A 22400-nucleotide genomic window follows, 5' to 3' on the forward strand; every position below is an offset into this window, starting at 1 on the left:
GCACTTCGTTTACATGGACATCAATACTCAAATTTAAATATGATTAAGAGAATACTCTTATTGAGAGTCTAACAAGTAAGCAGTGATTTGTGTTTCCCTTAAAGAACCACCAAGTCACAGAATGCAGAGGTTAGTCTTTCAGTTCGCTATGCGGTATCAAATTCCATTAAAACAGAAGTCAAAAGATTAAAAATGAAACACCCGAAATGAGATGAATCTCTGGAGGAAAGGCTGGATAGCCTAGTAATGCGACATTAATTATTTTATACTGAAACTTGCCTTCAAAAAGTGCTTCCTTGGTCTTATCCATATTTATTTGCATGTTAAACACACGTCAACCACAACAGTAAAAAAAAAAAAAAACTGCAACTGCGTTAATTTTTTTTATGCGTTAAATATTTCAAATGAATCGCATCCGTTAATGCACTAATTTTGACAGCATTAATATATATACATACTTATATATATATATATATATATATATATATATATATATATATATATATATATATATATATATATATATATATATATATATTTATATATATATATATAAATATATATTTATATATATATATTTATATATATATATATATATTTATATATATATATATATATATATATATATATATATATATATATATATATATATATATATATATATATATATATATATATATTAAAACTTCAACATTTTCAAAATATAATCTTTAATGTTCAGTGGATTAAATAAAACAAAGTATTGTTGCATTGGAAAAACCAATCAGGATTATTACTGAACAAAATCAGGCTAAAGACAGTAAAATTTGTTTTAGCAACACCTAACAACTTTCCAAAGCGAATTTTTAAAAACGTAATTAAACTAAGTTAGTGGCTTAATATCTCTATTTGTAGTCTACAACAACAAATAAACAATGACACCATATGTATTTTGGTTAAAATCCTGCAACTGTTACTTTAAGACCATCTCTGGTTCCTAGAATTGGTTGCAGCCTTTAAATACAAGGCCTCTGTCCCATCTCTTCCTCCCTAAAACAAGCCTCTAATGAAGACCGTCTTCATAACTCACCCTGGCGTCTGATGGCCATGCTTGTCCTATTAGTGCTTGCAATGTGGTCTCTTGTTTTCCAAAATACTTATGCCGATATACAAGGCTCTCACAGTGTCCATGTCGTATCATTGCACATTCCTCAATGACACTCCTTCCATCTTATCAGACACTCTGGCTGCTTCTCACAAACATTTTGGGTTCAAGACAAGGGAGGAGGGCAAAACTGACCAGAACATCTCAAAATGTTGGCTCTCAATGTGATGAGTATAAATGCGAATTATGTCCCTTAATGGAATCTTGTGTTATGAAAAAAAAAACCGTTGCCATTTATTCAAACGTATGTATGTTTTAAGCTTTAGAATTTTTAAAAATGACAAAAAAATATGTAAAAAATGAAAATAGAATAAAAAATGTATTAAATTTGGCTTGGGGGTGGCGGAGAGTTGGGTCAAAGTTGGAAAAATACAGACATAAATAAAAGTTTCCTGCACAATGATTGTTTCTTTTTTATTTATCAGGGTTTACATCCAAGGTAGGCAAAAATACATTTTAATAATAAAAAATATGTGCAAACTGGCTTGTTTTACCTTTATGCCCTTAGGGTTTCTCACTAAGATATTGAGCTCTCATTGCAACCCCTTTGAAATCTCAGTAATACATCAAGTGGTGACATGAGGCAAGGTCATATCCATTTCCTGTTCCATTACCACCTCATTCACACATCATTGTCCACCAGGCTGGTGGTACACAAATGGGCTCATGGGTAAAGTGTGCTCTGCAGTTTTGGCAAAAACAGCTTTGTATAAATGCAGGAGAGAAGCATGTGCTTTACAGATGGTTCTACTTGCATTTACAACCAAGTGCTAACATTTTCTTCAAATGTATGGCAATTTATGGAAGTCCAAGTGATCTATTGGAAATTTGCATGAGCAGGAATATCACAATGCAGATTTTGTTTGTGTTCAAGTTTGTGTAAAATAACAAATTACAAAGAATTCTAGAGTTTTTCTCAGAAATGATACTTTACTATGCAATTAGACTTTACTAACTTTTTACTCAAGTACATTTTAGTGCTGTATCAGCATTTTTTACTGCGCTATTTTCCTTCAACCTGCAGTCACTAATTTATGTTTGTTTGTTTTTTTAATCTGGCTAAGTACAATACGATCGAGAGACTGTTTAGATTGCATGTGAGTATATAAACGATGACTGTATGATGACTGATATCACCAAATGACCTTAAGGCCCAATCCCAATTCTATTTTTGTACCTTTACGCCTTGGCCCTTAAAACCGATTGTATAGGGGGATGGCTTCAAAATTTACCCCTAAGAATTGGGACAGCACTACAGCACCTGCACATATGTCATCATGATCTCTAGCTTCATATGAGATCAGAGGATCGCAACTGCTGTATTTCAGCTGCTTTATTTTTTGGTATTTATCTTCAGGAAATCACTGAAGGCATATGTTATGTTATCATAACAATCTAATGTGGCAATAAGATCATAACAGTACACAGTGGCCATATTCATCTATTTCAAGAGTTCACACTTAGATATTGTTTGACAACTGTTAGCAAATTAGCAGGTTTGGCATGCTGTCCCAGGAGAGAACCCTGAGCTCGGAGATAGTTGAGCCCAGGGCTCCAGCCTGGTCCATAGAGCATGTGAGGGGAGTTCGAGATCAGGTGGTTCTTGAGAGCACCCCCTGGTTAAGGAGGAAAGGAGGAAAAGGGGTGGATGGAGCATTTCTTCGGAAAAACGAAGATAAGGGAGTGGTTCTAACTAGGCTACTTATAGTGAGTTTGGATCGATCTGATTGGCTAGCTAATGCGTGTAGATGAGTGGCCAGCTGCAGTTAATGATATCACGTTTGTGAAACTTCACGTAAACACACCCAAAACAAAATTAACATTTTAGCAGACACTAAAAAGTTCATTCCCAGCCACTAGAATTTTCTGGCAGGGTTTTCAAGTGTCAGAATGTTGTGGGACTGCTATACAGGAGTTATGATTATGGATTATAGATCACGAAATTTAGCTTTTATTTTAGCATTTTTTTAAAAAAGCATGACAGTAAAACACGTACGCGGTTATAAATGTATTAAAACATGTGTTTGTTTGTTGCTAAAATTTGTAATAATGACAAAAAAAACTAATTTGTGGATCTCCTAACTTCCGAGTGTAACTATCCTGACGTTGTTGCTGGTGTATTCTGGGAAATTTTCTTACCCCTTGTTTTCGAGTGTGGTCCTGAAAAAAAATCGTTCGACAGGCTATTCACCCTTTCCCCTTAGCCCTACGCCTTCAAGCTAAAGAGAATTGGGACACCCATACCCATTCATGGGAACGTGCAAAAAGAGGGCTAGGGGTGAGGGGAAGGGCCAAGGGGTAGAATTGGGATTGGGTCTAAATAACAACTAAATGAACTACAGAAAATTTCGTTATCAAACAAATGCACAGATTGCATTTATTCTATCAGTGCTGCATGAGCTTGGCCTGTGACACCAACTGCTGGATACTCGTAGCCCGTGTTTAATTTGAGCCGGATCTTGCCAGATCCTGTTCCAGGAAATGTCAGAAAATCGTGTTTTGAGTTTCTGCATTTATTTTAACTGATCTGCCATTAACATTTGTGTGATGAATAACTGCATGTGTGAGTGTGAGAGAGAAAATGTGAATAAGTGAAAAGCAGCGAGCAAAGCTGCTCAGTGGATTGTGCACACACACACACACACACACACACACACACACACACACACACACATAAAAGTAGTCACTTTCGACCAATCAGCTTTCTTATGTTTACAATCACTCTCATTGGTTGGTGATTATTTTTTTCGCGCGCAATGAGCAGTGAAGATAAATAATGGCATAGTGGCCTACTTAAATAATATTTGTCATTTTAAAATGCCAGAGGCAGTGATGCATATATTAACTTGTTTAAAACTATAAGTAAATCTGACAATAAGCCTGATCAAAAGAGATCTTAAAAAGATGGAACTGCGCCGCTGGATCAGGAAAACAGGAGACAGAAGCAAAGCAGAAAGCAAGACGGAATAGGTAACTGTGGGCTCTTCTTGATGATTAGACAGAGTGAGTCATTTCTGCTTGGCACATAATAGTGAAGTGAACTGAATGTCAGTGGTGTTAGTAAACTGAATCATGATGTTTCATACTTCATGTTACATACTATTTATGTTTGTAGCTACATGTTTGTTTGTTTTTTACCCATGGTTGACCCATAATGTTATATTGAACAAAATAATTAAAGACCATTAAGATTTGTTTAATTATAACTGCTTAGTAACAGCATGTTCCAGGAAAACTGAAGTTGTATGGTGGACGTCGGTCACGGTAACTCTTATTTCCTGTTTTTATTCCGGAAATTATCCATTTATAAATTATGCTCTGCTCGTAGCTTGTTAGTTCATAATAAGCATTAACATACAGTATCTTCGCTAGATTTGTGATCCCACAGGTTACACAGATTTTCCTCCACATGTAAACACATCAACCTGTAACATTACAATCTCACCTTTATTAATGTATTCTATGATTCTGTTTACATTCTTGGCATCATGGTAATCATTGAGCCGTATGTACACTATGAACCACATTCAGGATGCTTTGTGGTGCTACTGCATAACTTTAAGATCTCAAAAGAGTAAACATAAAAATATATCTTATTTTGAATTCCACAGATATTTGCATTTGAAACAACATGAGGGGGCTAAATGATGACAGAAATGTAATTTTTAAGAAAGCTCAAAGTGAAAATCTCTTCAAGTGAGAGTCCACATAGATTGGCTTTAAAACATATGCGCTGTCTCCAGTCCTGCAAAGCTTTCAGACAGGTGGCTTATTTATGCCTCCATGGTCACCATGGAGTTAGTGCCAGCTCTCTAGTCTTGCACAAACACACACATTCATATTAGCACAGTGTGTGTGTGTGTGTGTGTGTGTGTGTGTGTGTGTGTGTGTGTGTGTGTGTGTGTGTGTGTGTGTGTGTGTGTGTGTGTGTGCGTGTGCGTGTGTGTGCGTGTATGTGTGGGGATAAAGGGTGTGAGGGAAACCGACAGAGAGCAACGGTGTGAGGACACTTTGTTTGCTCTGGTTACATAACCATAACCACAAGCAAATGTCCACACACACACACACATACACAGTCAACATACAATCAGTTTGCTCATGAGAAAGACAAGTACTGGTCAGGATCAAAAAGAAAGGACTTGACATGGATCTAGAGTCCAAATGAAACCCTGCATGACATTTTATCTGACAAATACTAGTATAAGCATGTTTCTCAGAAAAGTCAGTGTTTTCACCTTCGGCACTATAGTCAAGGTCAGGCTTCATCCTGGCTTGAGTCTTGGTCTTTAAAATTGAGTGACTTTATCGAAAGCGAGTGAACACAGATGGCTCTCACAGACACACAAACAATCACACACACATTAAATCCTTTCAACACACTAAGATAATCTGTGGCACACGCATACACAGGTCCACTGGGGAATGTTATTTATCACTATTTGTCTGACCACACAGCAGCTTGATTCATTGCCTGGGGTCTGATGTCTCGCAAGACCCACAAATCTCCCCCTTCTTGGGCCAATTAAAACATTCCAGCACCGCAACCCTTTGTTTTCATTCTAGACCATTAACTTGTAATTTACCACTAATCTGTAAACCAACACAACCACAGGCATCTCCTCTGAAACCAAAAAGTGCAAAACTTTAAAAGATACCTGCGTAGGGTGAACATAAGGATGGACATTTATAGATTTAAAAATGGGATCTTTTAAAAATGATCAGTTCGGATGTACTGGATTTGCTGGGTGTGGGTTTGATTGTTAATAATTGTTTGATTGCTTTAGTCTAAAAGGTTTAGTTATAAGTTTCAAATAAAAATACTGTAATTTAGAGCATTTTTGTCAGAATAACAAAACTTTTCAATTGCTGTGGTTGAAAATTGTGTTATTCAACCTAACATAGAATTAGTAACTATTTTAAGTTAGAATATAGGCATTGTGTTGTCTAAAGATGTATAGAAAGAGAGTCTAAAAACATTGAACCATTTTATAATATTGATCAATTGTCATTTTATGCAAAAACACTAAACATTAATTTCATTTAGTTTCAAGAGTTCACACTTAGCTGATGATTGATAATAAAGCTTGTTTGGCATGCTGTCCCGGGAGAGAGCCCTGAGCTTATAAGATCTTTGAGCCCTGGGCTCCCTCCTGTTGCAGGGCGAGAGGGGAGTTCAAGCTCAGGTAGATCTCGATGACCCTTATAGTGAGTTAAGAATCGTCTGATAGGATATTAGTCATGAGCTAATGTTGGAACAGCTGTGAACTATCATATGCACGTGATCCTCTTGAAATTTGTTTATGAATTAACTTCACTTAAATTTAGAAGAATCACATCGGTAATAAAACAAATATCAAGTTTTACTCAAACAGAAAAATCACAAATCATAAATCCATGCTTAAAACTGCTGGCACTCGTCAATGAAGATTCTTTGGAAAAGAGAAATAATCGACCAAACAATCTATTTTTATTACAAGTTGGCAATCAAATAACATGCTGAAATACAGGACGTTCCAGGGAAAACAGGATATCTGGTCACCCTACACCTGCATCTGAGAGTCTAACGTAACAACTTTGTTGCTTGCTAGTCATGTTATAGTTTATTCAACCACACTTTTATAGGATTTAGGATGAAATGGGCAACAGAAAGAATATTATCCCTTGCCTACGAAAGGCTAAAAAGGAACAGGTACTGGCAGGTCCTGTGAACAGGAGGAATTTGGGTTATTTGTGGCTATGTGCCATTACTCTGAGTGAACTAACCCAATGGGCAAACAGCACTAAACCCTTTATCTTATCGCTCTTGACGGTAATTTTGGAAACCCTAGTGAGGCGTGAGCTTGAGTTAAATACTGATAGAGACTAAAGGCACAGGACAGAACAGAATGTTACTGAGCAATGCTAATGTATGGGTCAGGAACAGCTGCTATCAAACAGCTGCTTTCAAATTAACCTTAGCTTGGACACAGTTGTCCATCTTTTTTCTATTATGCTGGTCTGGATAATGATGAGGAATAAAGTGGCTATAATGCATAAAAATTCCCACAATAATGTCAAGAAGCAAAAAAAAATTTTTTAAAAATTGAAGCATTTTGTACCTCTGAATTTTTAGAGTAAGACCAAAATTATTTTTATTTGAAGTTAATTTTTATAAAAAAGTGTTATTGATTATTATTATTTGTGTTTTTAAGTTCAATAAAATCAATTAACTGAAATAATTGCTTGACTGAATAGGCTGTTTGTTTAAATAATGTATAAAATAAAGACATACCATTGACTCTTGGTCAATAAATAAATATATATTTTGTAAAATATATATTTTTATAATATTAAAATAAATTGGTTTCAGAGCATAAAATAGATAAAATTATGAATAGTTATTTTGAATTTTAATAATAAGAATTAAAGTAATATTAATATAAAATCTGGGATTATAAAATTATACCTAATTTAAAATCAGTTTAAACAAAATAATTAAAATATATAAATAATAAATATTAACTTAATAATAATTAAATGTAATATAATAACATTCAATCAAAAGCAATACAAGCCAAAAATATAGACATGTGCATTGCTTCAGTGTGATTAAAAAAACAATGTGAATGCATGAATGCTTCCTCGTTACGCTTAACATCGACACCCTGTGGCCATTTTGCAAGAATATCTCCACTGTCTCTCAAGATATACAGGGATCACATTAATTATCCCTTTCTGTTTTCAAGAGGGAAAGCATTTTTGGCAGCTGTCCAATAACAACATGTGGTGAGACCCAAAAAATAAAAAAAATAAATGAACGATTTCTCTCTACAGTATCTTTCAATCCGGAACCCTTTACTGTGACCAGGTCAGGTTAGTAGCAGTTCATAGGAAATGATTAAAAGGATTTCTCCACGGACTGTGAAATGATTACAAACAGTCCTGTCCAGATGGATGAGGTTTCCTCTCTGGGTGTAGGTGTGTTTTGGAAAAGCGCATGTTTGGGTGTATTAGTGGCTCATATGAGTCTCGGGTGTAATTTTAAAATATGTCATCGCCCCTGTGCTGATGACATCCGGGCTGTGTTTAGACAAAGGTATACATTCAGTGTGCCTGACGTCTCTCATCTGAACGGTTTTTAACTCTGTCCTGTTCCTCCTCCAGCCGCAGGACAAATACGGATCAACAGGTCTGGACATGCAGCATAACTGTACTTTTCCAGAAATGTGGCATCTTTGTTTCCTGATTTAAGACCATCTTCTCCGCTCAGCCTGTTGTAAATAATATGAGGCCGTAGAATGCTTGATTCTAAGTTGTGAAATTATTATCACATAAACCCACTGCTAAATTAGTTCAACGCAGCTTTTGACTGCATTACAGTACATATGACTACGCTATATTTCACAACCTGCAACAGCTAGCAAATCAAGACAAAACAAAGGAGTTGATGGTTTATGAGATGCGTATGTAACTAATCCTTGATACAAGAACAGTTTGAGAACAAAAACCTGACAATCGTCTTGAAATACAACATTTGAACAAAGTCTTTAAGAGCAGTATTAGTAAAGGTAAGGATAAACTACTCCTGGCCATTAAATTTTAGAAAATAATGCCACTTTGCATCATGGCCAAATTACCACCTCAGGTGTGTATTATTTATTAATCATTCAATGCCCTGTCATCCATTATTCATCACTTAAGGGTTGTTCACACAACATTTTCAGATGCATATTACACACAAAGCAAATTCTACATACATACCAGAGTTGAGCTGCTGAGACTTTAGCCCCTTTCACGCAGTAATACATCCGGAAATATCTCTAATAATATATTTTAAATATCTGGAAAATTTCTGGAACGACTTTACCGGTATATTAAAAAATTGCTGTTCACACAGGCAAGGAAGTTCCGGAATTTTTCCGAAAAAAACATTCACACATGCATTTCAAAATACTGGTAAATTCTGACAACATTAACCAAAAATAACCTCTAAAGGGCCACGCTGGTGTGTAAACATAGAATGAGTCGGGCTTTTGTTCACTGGTTTCACTTTTTAAAAAATTTTGCATTCATGCAGCTGCTTTGTCCCAGAGAAACAGTTAATATAATTAAAACTGTACTAAAACTGTATACAAAGACGGTTCACTCGCATTACTATGAATGGGGAGAACTGCAAAGCTAAGTATAGAAGAAGTAGATGGAGAAAACTCAAGTTTTAAATAGAGCTTAAACAACAAAAGAATTTATATACCTAGAATAGTTTTTTATAATAATAATAATAATAATAATAATAATAATAATAATAATTATAAACAATAATAATAATAATAATAATAACAATAATAATAAAAACTAATAATAATAATAATAATAATAATAATAATAAACGCTAATAATAATAATAATGATAATAATAATAATAACAATATTAATAAAAACTAATAATAATAATATTATTAATAATAATAATAATAAACGCTGATAATAATAATAATAATAATAATAATAATAATAATAATAATAATAATAATAATAAATGCTGATAATAATAATAATAATAATAACAAAAATAATATTTTTGGTAAACAGCATTGAATAGCCAGCAACCATATATACAGTACTGTAATACTGTATAGGCAATACTACAACTAACAAGCTCCTGACTGGACATCTGCCAAAAATATCTCCATCCCCAGAGAGAGTGGGTGCAGGATACTCTAAAATCTATTTAATTGACCGTAGCGGCTCACATAACAAAGAAAGTGTATCAGGGAGAAGCATAAGTCAAGCGTTCTGTCTGATGTGACTTCCACTCATGTTCAGTATCTGCATGACACTCCAGAGACAGAGGTGGAGGAGGAGAAGAGCACAGATACTGGAGGCTCTCATTTACTGAGGGAAACACCTAGAGAAACTGGCTACTGCTAATAATGCTTGGGTTAATTAGGAGCCCAGATGGCCTTGTTCAGTAAATCAAGAACAGACAATATGAGTTGTCATTTCATCTCACAGCGGCAGGCCTTTACTGAGAACTGGGTTCTTTGTTGAACAGCAGACTTTTACCTTGTCATTTTGTTTTTCAGTCTGGGATCATTGTGACTCAAAAGCCTTGAAATTCATATTATGCAAATTTTTTTGAGGTATTTTGGTAAAAAATGTTACATAGGTTACATTACATACTATGGTTGTTGCTGTAATAATAATAATAATAATAACAATCATTATTATTATTATTATTATTATTATTTTATATATTTATTTTTAATTATTTACTACTCCTACTACTATGAAAATAATATGGTCTTTTAGTGTAAAATTTGTTTTAATGATTAAAATGTATATATTTTTAAGAATATTATTATTTGTGTATTAATCACAATATTTTGTGGCATGATTGTGATACTACAGCCATAATAACATTTAAACCTTTTGTTAAGATATAAAATTGTTATAAAACATTATATTTCAAACTGAAATTTTGTTAATTTAAGTTTAAAATTAAAAAATGTGTTTAATTAAAGCGAATGTTGAGCAAAAAAACCTTTTTACATATTATTATTATTATTATTTAATAATTTATTTATTACTACTACCACTACTACTACTACTATTACTTTGAAAATAATGAGGTCTTTTAGTGTAAAATTAGTTTTAATAATTAAAATGCACCTTGAAATAAGAACCTTTGTCGTCGTCATTATTAGTAGTAGTAGTAGTAGTAGTAGTAATGTAATGTGTATTTATATAGTGCATTTATTGTGTATGGCCATACACCTAAAGCGCTTCACAATCATGAGGGGGGGGGGTCTCTCCACACCACCACCAGTGTGCAGCATCCACTTGGATGATGCGACGGCAGCCACAGGACAATGGCCCCAGTGCGCTCGCCACACACCAGCTATTGGTGGAGTGGAGAGACAGTGATAGAGCCAATTCGGTGGAAGGGGATAATTGGGCAAGTGGTGCTCGCTGCAGAGCCATTTGGGTGAGCTGAGCTCCAGCGAGGGGGAGCTTAAGCTTGAGCTCCACCTTTTTTGCACTTCTTCTATGAGTGATGTCACTGGGGGTAGGGTTAGGGGTGGGGTTGGTTTGGTGTACGCATTAAAACAGCTTACAGGAGGCAGAGCGAGAGCTCATGCTCCCCCTCGCTGGAGCTCAGCTCTGCAGCGAGCACCACTTGCCCAATTGGGAGGCACCCTCTCTAATTGGGAGGCCATGATCATAAGGGCCAATAGAGGGACTTTGGCCAGGACACTGGGGTTACACCCCTGCTCTTTCACGACAAGTGCCATGGGATTTTTAATGACCACAGAGAGTCAGGACCTCGGTTTAACGTCTCATCCGAAATACGGCGCCCACTGACAGTGTAGTGTCCTCTTCACTATACTGGGGCATTAGGACTCACACAGACCACAGGTTGAGTGCCTCCTGCTGGCCTCACTAACACCACTTCCAACAGCAACCTAGTGTTCCCTAGTGGTCTCCCATCCAGGTAATGACCAGGCTCAGCCCTGCTTAGCTTCAGTGAGTAATCGGTCTTGGGCTGCAGGGTGATTTGGCTGTGGCGTAGTAGTAGTAGTAGCAGTATGAAAATAAGGCCTTTATATTTGCACAATTGTTTAATTTATTTACTTAAAATAATAATAACAATAATAATAATAATAATAATAATAATAATAATAAGTAAAAAGGTTTTTTGCTCAACATTGTAAATAATTAAATACATTTTTAATTTTAAAACTCAAATAACTAAATTTCAGTTTTGAACTTGTTATATAACAATTTTCCATCTCAACAAAATATTAAAATGTTTTTATGGATATAATATCAATATAACAATCATGCCACAAAATAATGTGATTAATATCACAAATAATAATAATAATCATAAAAATATATATAATTATTATATAAAAAATAAATTTAATTAAAAAACTATATTTCTTCATTTAAACTACTTAAGTTTGGAATTCAAGTTTTGGAATTCAAGCCGTCTAGCTTGGACAGTTTCTTGGCAATTTCTTTGATAGCCGCATTGATATTCACCCAATTAGGGTGAAAGCAGTAAAAACTTTCCTTAAAAAGCAAACCTGCCTTCAGACACACTGCGCTGCATGGGGCATTTTTGGGCAAAGGTGTGTCTAAATGAGCTTTAATCTCCACACAAACTCAGATAAACATCACACTCCCACACTGAACACTGAAGAGCTCTCAGACACAGGACACAAGTGAACTATTCTTCCCCATCCCGTCTGTCATCTTCAAGCTTTTTGTTCACCTCTCCCGATCCGTCGCCCAGTGCCAAGTCAGCCCATCCAGACACCGAGGCAACTATTCACCCTGTGCTGGTCACATTGAGGGACGCCAGTCTGGCCCAATCCGACCAGTGCCACTGCCAACTGACTTCTGCCACAGCAACAATGCTAAAAAGATCATATATTAACATGCAATTACAGCTAATTTATGCAGATGGTTTAATTTTTGTTGAATGTGGATGCAAAAATTAGGCATTGTAACCTAAAATTGTATTGCAAAGCTGCTCAATTAACTCTTAAAGGGACAGTTCACCCAAAAATGGAAATTCTGTCATCAATTACTCACTCTTCAGTTGTTAAAAAGCTATCTGAGTTTCTCTTAACCACAAAAGAAGATACTTTGAAGAATGCTGGTAGCCGGCACTCATTGATGTTTTTTTCTTCATACTATGAAAGCAAATGGGTGCCATATACTGTACCAGCATTCTTGAAAATAACTTCTTTTGTGTTCAACAAATGAAAGAAACTCATAAAGATATATATATATAAAAAAAAAAATAATCACACAAGAGAGTAAATGATGAAGTCATTTTGATTATTTGTGTGAACTATTTTTTTTTTTTTTTTTGGTAATCTTGATTCAAAGGGATATTATAGATTATTCATAGATGACAACAATTCAGCTATAAGTTCAACATATCAAGATTATTTCTCATTTTTTTTTGTAAGAAACAAATTTGCACAGATGTTTTGACAAGGCTAATTAATTTTCGACAATCACTCTATTAATCAGCTTAAGACTTCAATCAATAACCAAGCATGTCCTATCTCCATATTCTCTTGACATTATAAGGCCAAACTAAGGGTATAACACAAGTTAGGTTATCTTTCAAAGTTCAGACTTGGAAAGACTTCTAGGCTGGATTACTGTAATGCTCTGTATGCTGGTTGCCCAGCATCCTTTATTAATAAACTTCAGCGACTACAAAATGTAGCTGCCAGAGTTCTACTAGGTCTAGAACATTTGATCATATCTTCCTTACACTGACTGGCCGCCTTAAGTTCCATATTGATTCTTACATATAAAGCTTTAAATAATCTAGCTCCTGTTTTTCCAACCAAACTTCTGTCTCACTACAATCCAACCCGCTCTTTAAGATCTCAAAACTCAGGGCTTTTCGTAGTAACTTGAATAGCAAAGTCTACTAAAGGAGGTCGACCCTTCTCATTTATTATTAAGCTTGCTTGGAACCTTATCTGAGGTACTTTAAAAAATGAAAATAAATGGAGTGCATGTAAGTATTAGGGATGTCCCGATTAGGTTTTTTTTGCCTGCGTGATTTGATTTGTAGTATCTACCAATACCAAAACTTGATCCGATACTTCTATAATTTATAAAAACAGAATAAAGAAGAGCGAAGAAACAGATCCAGGATGTTACTTATTTTTTATTTAATTAACCTTATTTTAACGTTTAACAACAAACAGATCCCTTCTGTGAGGTAGCTTGAACAATCAAGTAATAAATAAAATCACTTCTTCAACTTTTGCAATGCCAAGTTTACATATCTCACAGTTAGCAATGGCAAAATTATCATCATCAACTTTGTAATACCTCCAGACTGCAGACATACTCGAGTTGTGGCTTGCGGCCGTAAGTCAACAAAAAATTATTTAAATAATTTATTAAATTTACCATTAGTTTTATTTTATTAACGTCTACCTCTACCCCAACCCTAAACTCAATCATCACAGTAATGTAAAAACAGTAGTTGCACAGAGTATTATTTATGTTATTTATTAAATTACCCAATAAATTGTATTTTATTAATCTACTCCTACTCCAACCCTAAACTCAACCGTCACAGTACTGTAAAAATATTGTTTTACAGTGTCATAAAAGTGATGTTATATTGATGTACATATCTGAATACATATCGTCACCTTGGATTTATAAGGTTCTATCTGCGTTCTGAATGATTTTGTCATTTAATAAGAATAGGTCAATAACTCAATTTTGACAGAAATGTCATTTAGAACCTTATAATTCTAATGTGACGATATTTTTAAGTCCTGATTGGAAGGTAATATCCAATTCGGATCGAGTCTAAAACTGTGTGATCGGGCCCAATTTCCGATCACGTGATTGGATTTGGACACCCCTAGTATGTTCAATGAGTAAACAATTAAACCATTCATTCAAACAGGTTCTAATAAATCATTTTAAATATACAGATTTTTTTCAGAACATCTAGCAAATGATGTTATTCAGTTTAGTTCTTCTTCCAGAATCATGATCTCTTTTTTTTAAACAAAACTTTAGGATTACACGTTATCCACTTCATGCAGATTTTTGTTAATTAAAGTGGTTAAAATGGGATGTTTTATAACTCTTAGTGCAGTTTTTGCTGTTTAATCTGTATTTTCTGCAGATGATGGCAGCCTGCCAATCACAAATTAGCATCCTCGTGTTTCCTCTGAAATCCAAATATAGTGTAGAAATTAGCAAGTCTAAAATTCACACCCGCACCGCAGATTCACCAAGCTCCTGGTTTTAAACTCGATAAATTAAACCCGGGAGTTTACAGCCTCCTATTTAAATTTGTAAGCTGCCTTGTGGCTTTTTCTAATAAGAGGTTTAAAGCCAGAATGGCAGGATGTATATCAACAACCTAGAGCAGCATCAACCCATCCGCCGGTCTTTACATCAGTTTCCCACATTTACACTGTAGTCACAAAACGGGGGCTCACCAGAGAAGAAAAAACAGAGATAAGTAGCTGGGATGGTGAAACACAGCTCAGGAATGCTACATGTCTATAATGAACTGTTTTTGCTTGGTTTGTGGAGATGAGGGCTTATTCTTGTTGCGTGCCGCACACCTGGGCATCTGGATGACCTCAGACAACATCTGTCTTAACATGTGTTGATGCATCTTCAGTGAATGTCATCTGTTTTTGCTACCTGATGAATCATAGCATAGTCACCTCATCTGCTGTACAGTACCTGTGTGATCAATTACTAAACTGAATAAATAATACATAAAATAGAATAAAAACATTTTGTTAGTTAAAATAAAAAAAACACATATATACAAGTCAGAATTATTAGTCCCCCTTTGAATTAAATTATTTTTTTATACATTTCCCAAATTATGTTTAAAAGAGCAAGGCAATTTTCAGAGCATGTCTGATTCTGATAAAAGAATAAAAGTAGTTTTAGATTTTTTATGAACCATTTTAAGGTCAAAATTATTTAATTAGAAAAATTAGCCCCTTTAAGCTATATTTTTTTAGATAGTGTACAGAACAAATCATCGTTATATAATAACTTGCCTAATCACCCTAACTTGCATAGTCAACCTAATTAACCGAGTTAAGACTTTAAATGTCACTTTAAGCTGTATAGAAGTGTCTAGACAAATATCTACACAATTATTATTTACTGTCATCATGGCAAAGATAAAAACTATTATGTTAAGAAATGTGTTGAAAAAAAAAAATCTTCTCTCCGGTAAACAGAAATTGGGGGAAAAAATAAAAGGGGGGGGGGGTTCTTGGCTAATAATTTTGACCCCAACTAGTCATGGAAATTAAAAACAAGTTAAAAACTAAAACATAAGCTCAACACATATAAATTAAGACAAAAATAATTTAAACCTAAATGTTAATATTAAAAAATCTTCCAACATCACCACAAAGCAAAATTACTTAAAAATTTAAACAAATTTAAATAAAAAAATATATTAAATAAATGGTATAATAGTAACAATAAATAATAAAACAAACCTAAACTTTTTAAAGCTAAAAGTAAAAGTCACAAAATTACTAAAATTGTAACCAATATTAAACTGAAAATTAAAAATATAAAAATAAAAGCCATTTCAATTTATTAAAAAAAACTATAACACTAGGGCTAAAAGCTAAGCAAAAGTTAAAATAAATAAATAAATAATAAATAATAATAATAATAATAATAATAATAATAATAATAATAATAATAATAATAATAATAATAAATAGAGAAATAAATTTAGGTTGCAGCTGGAAGGGCATTGGCTGCATAAAACATGTGCTAGATAAGTGTGGTGACTCCGGATAAATAAAGGGACAAAGCCGAGAAGAAAATGAATGAATGACTTATTATTTCATTATCATTATTATTATTATTATTATTATTATTATTATTATAAATAAATAAATAAATAAATAAATAAATAAATAAATAAATAAATGAATACAACCGTACAAAAAATACAAATCATTGAACAAAAATTTTAATTAGCCATTTCAATTTATTAATTAATACTATAACACTAAAAGCTAAGTTAAACCTAAAACAAATTAAATATACGCAATTATAATATTAGTAATAATAATATTAGCAATAATATTAATAATAATAATGTATACATATATGTAGTATTATATTATTATTATTATTTATTATTAATTTTTATAATTATAAATAAATAAATAAAGCAGCACAAAAAATACAAATCATTAAACAAAAATTAAACTTATAATGAATATATAAAACTATAAGGAAATGTAAAGCAAAATATTAACAAAACCATAACAATATTTACAATATTTAAATAATACTGAAAGCTCCAGTCACTAAACTAAACTTACCACTACAATAAAACTACACAAAAAGAGAAATATAACAAATACAAAAAGCACATCACAATTGTTTTTACAATTTTAACTACATTCTTATATAAAAACACACTGGTAGGTTGTTTCATTCACATCACTTCCAGTGATCTAGATATATCATCAGCTCCACACCAAAATAAAGAACCCCATATGTTGAATCTTCTAACTAGATCTACAAGATACGTTATCCGCAAGACCAGACACCTTTGCTCTAGGCTTCTCTCCTCTTCAAACAATGCATCAAAACCACCTTCCCTGTCTAGACACCTATCACATGTCCAACACACACACAGTATAACCCGCACACATCCATTGATTATAACCTAACAACGGTCCTGAAGCAAACAACAGAGAAATGACATCAGAAACGATGCCGGAAGAAAGACTTAGCTTCTCTATTCCAACCCAACAGGAGATTCCAGAAAACAAAACGGTGATCCTACCTTTTCTGAAGTTGTTGAGGCTGAGAAAAATCTGGCGATGCGTTTCCTTCACCCGCTCCTTCTTCTTTGCCTGTTCCTCCGGTGTGGTCTGAAGGGGGGAGGCTGGAGGACAGAAAGAAAAGGAGAGGCTAAGCGATTGAGAGAGAGAGAGAGAGCGAGAGAGAGAGAGAGAGAGAGAGAGAGAGAGAGAGAGAGAGAAGAAGAATCAAAAGCTCCAGGGTAAAGACAGAAACTTGAAACCACCGGTGGCTCTCAAACAATCACTTCACCCTCTCCTTTCTCTCTCCTCCTCTCATCAGTAAATCCCTTCCTGGTACGTAAGAACAGCTTGTTTTGATTTTTTTCCCTCCAATATGGATTCAGCAGAGAAAATGAATAGACGAATTGTGCATCTACATGCAGAGGCGTAAAAATATAACCTGTCAGCTAACTTCCTGCTTCAAAAGGGTGAGCAGATTTCTCAGAGTGGAGTATATACGCTAAATATAACACTTTATAAAACGCAGTTAATCTGATGAGTTAGCTGCTCATCAATGCACTCCACTCAATGTTTTGGTTTCTTGCTAACTAACAAGTTTTTTTCTAGAGAATAGCTTCCCTGAGTTAAATGTAATGTGTTTATAAAATAGTCTTGTTTACAGCATGTTTTTGGTTTCTAAATTTTCTCTCTTAGTTAGTCTGGAATTATCTTTTTTACCAATAGAATTTTCCCTTGGTTAAGACAAAGACCATAGAATACACAAGACGTGTCTCTTGCATAGTTTTGAATAGTAAAAAAAGTGTAATGGTCAATATGTTGAACGAAGCCCCTCCTACAACAACAGGAGTTGTAATCATATTATGATGTTAGAGAACTAAAAAAAACTCTGAATGAATTGCTGGAATGTTCCACAATTTAAAATTCATTCATTCATTTTCTCTTCAGCTTAGTCCCTTTATCAATCCGGGGTCACCACAGTGGAATGAATCGCCAACTTATCCAGCATGTTTTACGCAGCGGATGCCCTTCCAGTCACAACCCATCCCTGGGAAACATCCATATACACTCATTTACACTCACACGCTATGGACAATTTAGCCTACCCAATTCACCTGTACTACATGTCTTTGGACTGTGGGGGAAACCGGAGCACCCGGAGGAAACCCTCGTGAACATTGATAGAACATGTAAACTCCACACAGAAACGCCAACTGACCCAGCCGAGGCTCAAACCAGCGACCTTCTTGCTGTGAGATGACAGCACTAACCTAAAACTATTCACTGTTAAAAAAAATTATTTTACATAAACTAAAAATAACGTTAAAAATGGTAGCTAAGGCAGTATTTTACTGTTAAAATCAAGGTCATTTTTTTCATCAACTGAGTCTGCTTCTCTCAAGGTTTTTTTTCTTCACTCCCATCAGGTGAAGTTTTTTTTATTCCCTCTCCGCTGTCGCCACTGCCTCGCATGGTTCAGGATTGGTAGAGCTACGCATCTATGAATTTGCTCTTCAGTGTTTGAACTCACAGTAATGATTAAATCACACTGAATTGAGCTAAACTGAACTGAACTGAACTTAAACACTAAAACCTGAACCACACTGTTCCAGTTACTATGACCATTTATGTGAAGCTGCTTTGACACAATCTACATTGTAAAAGCGCTATACAAATAAAGCTGAATTGAATTGAATTGAATTTTACAGTTTTAGAATATTGTGTACTGTAAAAAGTATCTGTTAATCAAGAGTTTTTGTGTTTTCTGTTTATTTATGGTTGTAAATTGCATTATGGGACCTTGATCTCTGCTCTGTCGACTTTTGATGTTGAAAATTCAACTCTATAGTTTAACAAAGTGATTTTTATTGACATTTTAGTCGCTAGAAATAAAATATATGAAATAATATCCAGAAAAATAAATCTGTAAAATAAGAGAAAATGCACTGCCACCTTTTACAAGGGTTTAGTACTGTATATGCAACACCAACCCTTATATGATATCACTAATCAAAACCTAATAAAAACCTTTTTCCACTTTAATGCAATCCCATGATGCAATTCAAAAGCATAAATAAATGAGGACAAATTTAAAATAAAAAAATATTCACAAAATACAAAACAATGCTAATTTCACTTAATTTTTATCACGTTAGCAGAGATTAACAGCTTGTATATGCACACACACACACACACACACACACACACACACACACACACACAGTGGAGGTAGATCATGGTCACATCACAACAGAATATTTTGCTCAGCATACATGAAAACACATGAAAGACAGCTCTTGGGAATAAAACAACTGAGAAAGGTGACATGATGAATGATAATCACCTGAATTTGTATTATATAAACTGCGGTTCAGCTGCGCATTCAGTGTGAAACAACTGTGACACTGGACTTGACACTGTATGTCACCTTTACTAACTGCAACTACAGTACATAAATATGGAAATCTCATTGGATGGTAATAATGACAAGACTGACTATAATAAAATAGCAGATTTTCATGTGACCGAAGACTACTAGTGCTCAACATGATAAGTCAACTCACCAAAAATAGATCTAAATTACTGGACAGTCTTGGGAAAAACAGGACTTCTAGTGGTCACACTATTATTTTTATATTTATTATAAATATACTTGCACACAGAAATGGAGAGGTTTTCATTTTCCCACAAGCCATAAAAGCATGATTCTTATGGAGAGAAGAAGCCATGGCAACATTTTGTAATAAAGGGAAAGGCTGAGGTCAGGTGCACTGAGGCCGGTCTGACTGAGCATTTGGGAAAAGCTAACAAACGCACTAAAGACAGTAGTCTCCTGAGAAGCTTGTGGGATACAGTATGTGTGGTGATTACGCTGCACACTTTTCATCTTCTGCTCCCCCTGTGAGCTTTTACTGTTCCTCACGTGCCTGTGCACGCACACAAAGACATGCACCGAGTACACTCAGACATATTTCTGTGATGTCAAACAGGCCAACAGTGCATAGCCAATCAGATCTTTGTGTGTGTGTGTGTGTGTGTGTGTGTGTGTGTGTGTGTGTGTGTGTGTGTGTGTGTGTGTGTGTGTGTGTGTGTGTGTGAGTGTGTGTGTGCGTGCGTGTGTGTGCATATGTGTGTGTGTGTGTGTGTGTGTGTGTGTGTGTGTGTGTGGTAAGAATGTGCTGTGCCAGTTATTACAAGAGAAAAAAACACTTTAGTTTATTAGTTTAAGTAGTGATTCTCACTAATATCTAGTGGTTTTTTACTTGTCTTGAAGCAATGGATGGATGGATGAATGGATGGACGGATGGATGGATTGTTCGATGGATTGTTCGATGGATTGTTCGATAGATTGTTCGATGGATTAATGGATGAATGAGTGGGTGGATAGATTGATAGATGGATGGATGGATTGTTCAATAGATAAATGGATGAATGAGTGAGTGGATGGATGGTTGGATGGATGGATGGATGGATGGATGGATGGATGGATGGATGGATGGATGGATGGATTTTTATATGGATCGTTCAAAGGATTGAATGATGAATGGTTCGATGGGTGTATGGATGAATGGATGCTTCGATGGAAGGATGGATGGATGGATGGATTGATAAATTGATGAATGGATGGATGGATTGTTCGATAGATTGATGGATGAATAGGTGAGTGGATAAATTGATGGATGGATGGATGGATGGATGGATGGATGGATGGATGGATTGATGGATGGTTTAATGGATGGATGGATGGATGAATGGATAGTTCGATGAATGGATGTACGATTGATGGATGGATTGTTCAATGGTTGGATGGATGGACAGATGGATGAATCGATGGATTGTTCAATGGATTGATTGATGGATGGATTGGATAGTTGGTTCGATGGAAGGATGGATTGTTTGATGGATGGATAGATAATGGATGGTTGAAAAGAAGGATAGATGGATGGATGAATGGATGAATGAATGATTTTTAGATGGAAGGATGGATTGTTTGATGAATGAATGGATGGATGTATGAATGGATGGATGTTCGATGAATGGATGTATTTGATGGATGGATTGTTCAATGGTTGGATGGATGGAGAGATAGATCGATGGATTGTTCGATGGATTGATTAATGGATGGTTCAAAAGAAGGATGGATGGATGGTAGATGATTTTTAAATGGAAGGATGGATTGTTTGATGGATGGACGGATAAATGGATGTATATGGTAGATAATTTTATCAAAATAAATTACAAATCAAACATTTAAATCTTATTCTAAATGAAAATGTGAATGCATAAAGTTAGGTCAAATATTGTCCTGGACAGCATCACAATGTAGTTTGAAAAACACCAAATGACACATAGTATGTGAATGTGAGTATGTGAATAACACATTTTGCATTCAGCAGATGACCACTTTCAAACTAAGTAAAGCAGAATCAATGAGACTAATCTTCATGCATCACATTATCTTCCATTTTTTTATCTTTTCTCAACAAAACCTTCGATAAGATTATCAGCAGCCTGTTTGTTTTTGCAAAAACCACAGAAATTATGCCTTAAAAATCAGCACATGTGCCAGTGCGCCTGTGAGTAATTACAGAAGTGCTCCAAGCCTTTATATTTCCCTATAATCACACACACACCCACAAGCCAAACCGCCCGAGACTTCCAGGCCCTCTCCACGCTTCTACTCATGTTTAACGGTACGGTTTTCAGCAAGGCCGTGGGTTAAGTGTTGTCAGACGCCCTACTGTAGAGCAACCGTGTTTGAGGCCAATGACAGCGGCTCTAATGGCCAACATACACACTGAGCAGAGAGAACAGCAGCACTCTTAGATATTTTATGAAGCTGTTTTTTAGAAGGCTGAAGTTACGATGACGAAAACATCCCAGCTATTCCACTATCGCAATAGGACTGTGTAATTTGACAACACACATCTATTGATTATTTT

General features: G+C 34.8%; 1 protein-coding gene and 1 long non-coding RNA gene across 10 annotated transcripts in view; one reads left to right on the top strand and one right to left on the bottom strand.

Moving 5' to 3' along the window:
• Positions 1-22400, bottom strand: part of plekha6 (pleckstrin homology domain containing A6) — a 183450-nt gene that overhangs the window by 122196 nt on the left and 38854 nt on the right. For 6 of the 9 annotated variants that reach the window (XM_087272681.1, XM_087272679.1, XM_087272675.1 and 3 more), the window contains exon 1: positions 17481-17570. The gene's annotated coding sequence lies outside the window, so the exon portion shown is untranslated. 9 annotated transcript variants of the gene reach the window in all.
• On the top strand, positions 12111-16277 carry LOC147834822 (uncharacterized). The gene is made up of 3 exons (XR_015502553.1): positions 12111-14032; positions 14081-14797; positions 15060-16277. It is a non-coding gene; the product is annotated as an uncharacterized LOC147834822 (long non-coding RNA).

Source organism: Danio rerio, chromosome 11 (genome assembly GCF_052040795.2).
Source record: "Danio rerio strain M-AB ecotype USA chromosome 11, GRCz13ab, whole genome shotgun sequence".
Taxonomy (NCBI): Eukaryota; Metazoa; Chordata; class Actinopteri; order Cypriniformes; family Danionidae; genus Danio; species Danio rerio.